This window comes from Copidosoma floridanum, unplaced genomic scaffold (assembly GCF_036245765.1).
Source record: "Copidosoma floridanum isolate Cflo_tuat_1 unplaced genomic scaffold, Cflo_Japanese_pri ptg000002l, whole genome shotgun sequence".
Lineage (NCBI taxonomy): Eukaryota > Metazoa > Arthropoda > Insecta > Hymenoptera > Encyrtidae > Copidosoma > Copidosoma floridanum.
The window spans coordinates 1-2,500 of record NW_028321879.1 but is presented as its reverse complement, the minus strand read 5'-3'; the positions used below and the strand labels follow the sequence as shown (position 1 = coordinate 2,500).

The 2,500-nt window shown below is 50.2% G+C and overlaps 1 pseudogene; it reads right to left on the bottom strand.

Annotated features, from left to right (window-relative positions):
* Positions 1-808: 808 nt before the first annotated feature.
* LOC149375880 (small subunit ribosomal RNA) lies at positions 809-2,500 on the bottom strand (annotated as a pseudogene; the record flags this gene model as incomplete).

The following is a 2,500-nucleotide window of genomic DNA, read 5'->3' as shown; positions in this document are numbered from 1 at the left end:
AAGTGTGCCCATCGGTTCTCCGTTGGGCCACCCCGCTGCGTCCCGCAAATGCGACACGAGCGGCAGGCATTGGGGCGCACCACGAAATATTACGAAACTTTTTGATAACGAGCGGCGTCTCCCATTTCTTTTTATCTTGAGAACAAGATGAAAGGGGCAATAACGGCGACACGCATACAGTTCATAATATTTCGCGACATTTATACGCAGAGTCTCGGCTTATTGGGGCGTAAAATCATTCCAAAACCTTGGATAATAACGCGTACACGCTATTATCCTCGTAAGCTCGATCATGTCATTAAAACGAAGTGATTGCATGACCACCGAATGACGACGTTCCCCCTCGTTACAACGAGGCTTTCAACATAATAACCGTTGACTCGAGGAAAACGCTGTCCGGTCGAAATTCAATCTTCGTGATAAAATCCGTGACCAATAGCCTCGAGGTTGCCACGGCAAGACACTGGTTAATGAAAAGAAAAAATAAAGATCCGTTGTGCACGCGCACCCTACGATTTTTACGTAGGTGCGCGAGGGCAAGCGTGGCCAGCCCGATCGTATGTTTCAACTATTATAGAACAAAGACGCTAGGCATTGGCGCACGCATCGAAACCTACGACCGCCAATCCGTTAACTTAATTTTTCACAGCCCCTTGTCAAAGGAGGGAGAAAGAAAAAGTAACGTGGCGCGAGGCGCGTAAATACAACGATTATACATTTTCCTTCGGCGCAGCTTTCAAACAAAATTTCTTTTTTTTTTTTTTTTTTTCTTTCATGACAAACGTTGCGACGTCTTACGTGCGAACGTTAATGATCCTTCCGCAGGTTCACCTACGGAAACCTTGTTACGACTTTTACTTCCTCTAAATGATCAAGTTTGGTCATCTTCCCAGTGCAATCGGCAACGCAACGAGTGCGTTGCCGCGCGTCAGTCCGAAGACCTCACTAAATCATTCAATCGGTAGTAGCGACGGGCGGTGTGTACAAAGGGCAGGGACGTAATCAACGCGAGCTTATGACTCGCGCTTACTGGGAATTCCTCGTTCATGGGGAATAATTGCAAGCCCCAATCCCTAGCACGAAGGAGGTTCAGCGGGTTACCCGGGCCTTTCGGCCAGGGAGGACACGCTGATTCCTTCAGTGTAGCGCGCGTGCGGCCCAGAACATCTAAGGGCATCACAGACCTGTTATTGCTCAATCTCGTGCGGCTAGACGCCGTCTGTCCCTCTAAGAAGATTTTTGTGTACGTCGGTAGTAAAAACCAAAAACCACCGCCAGCCCCGCGCGACACCGACGGATTGGATACCGTCAAACATCGCACGAAGCATGCGACGGGGCCTTGGCCTTCGAGATACCAGAAGTAACGCCTATTTAGCAGGCTAGAGTCTCGTTCGTTATCGGAATTAACCAGACAAATCGCTCCACCAACTAAGAACGGCCATGCACCACCACCCACCGAATCAAGAAAGAGCTATCAATCTGTCAATCCTTCCGGTGTCCGGGCCTGGTGAGGTTTCCCGTGTTGAGTCAAATTAAGCCGCAGGCTCCACTCCTGGTGGTGCCCTTCCGTCAATTCCTTTAAGTTTCAGCTTTGCAACCATACTTCCCCCGGAACCCAAAAGCTTTGGTTTCCCGGAAGCTGCCCGTCGAGTCATCGGAGGAACATCGACGGATCGCTAGCTGGCATCGTTTATGGTTAGAACTAGGGCGGTATCTGATCGCCTTCGAACCTCTAACTTTCGTTCTTGATTAATGAAAACATTTTTGGCAAATGCTTTCGCTTCTGTCCGTCTTGCGACGATCCAAGAATTTCACCTCTAACGTCGCAATACGAATGCCCCCATCTGTCCCTATTAATCATTACCTCGGGGTTCCGAACACCAACAAAATAGAACCGAGATCCTATTCCATTATTCCATGCACTGGTATTCAGGCGTTAACAAGCCTGCTTTGAGCACTCTAATTTGTTCAAAGTAAACGTACCGGCCCAACGCCACACCCGGTGAAGAGCATGGCGATGGGATTAAGCTGGGCCGCTCTTGCGCACGCACGCGACGGGCCAACGCCAACGACGGTAAAGCCGCTAGGCCGACCCGTGCGAGACGGACGCTCGAGCTAAGCCCACCGGTAGGACGTCCCACAATCTTGTCAGTTAAACATCGCGAGCGATGAACCAACAGCGTGGCACACAGATTCAACTACGAGCTTTTTAACCGCAACAACTTTAATATACGCTATTGGAGCTGGAATTACCGCGGCTGCTGGCACCAGACTTGCCCTCCAATGGATCCTCGTTAAAGGATTTAAAGTGTACTCATTCCGATTACGGGGCCTCGGATGAGTCCCGTATCGTTATTTTTCGTCACTACCTCCCCGTGCCGGGAGTGGGTAATTTGCGCGCCTGCTGCCTTCCTTGGATGTGGTAGCCGTTTCTCAGGCTCCCTCTCCGGAATCAAACCCTGATTCTCCGTTACCCGTTACAACCATGGTAAGCGCAGAA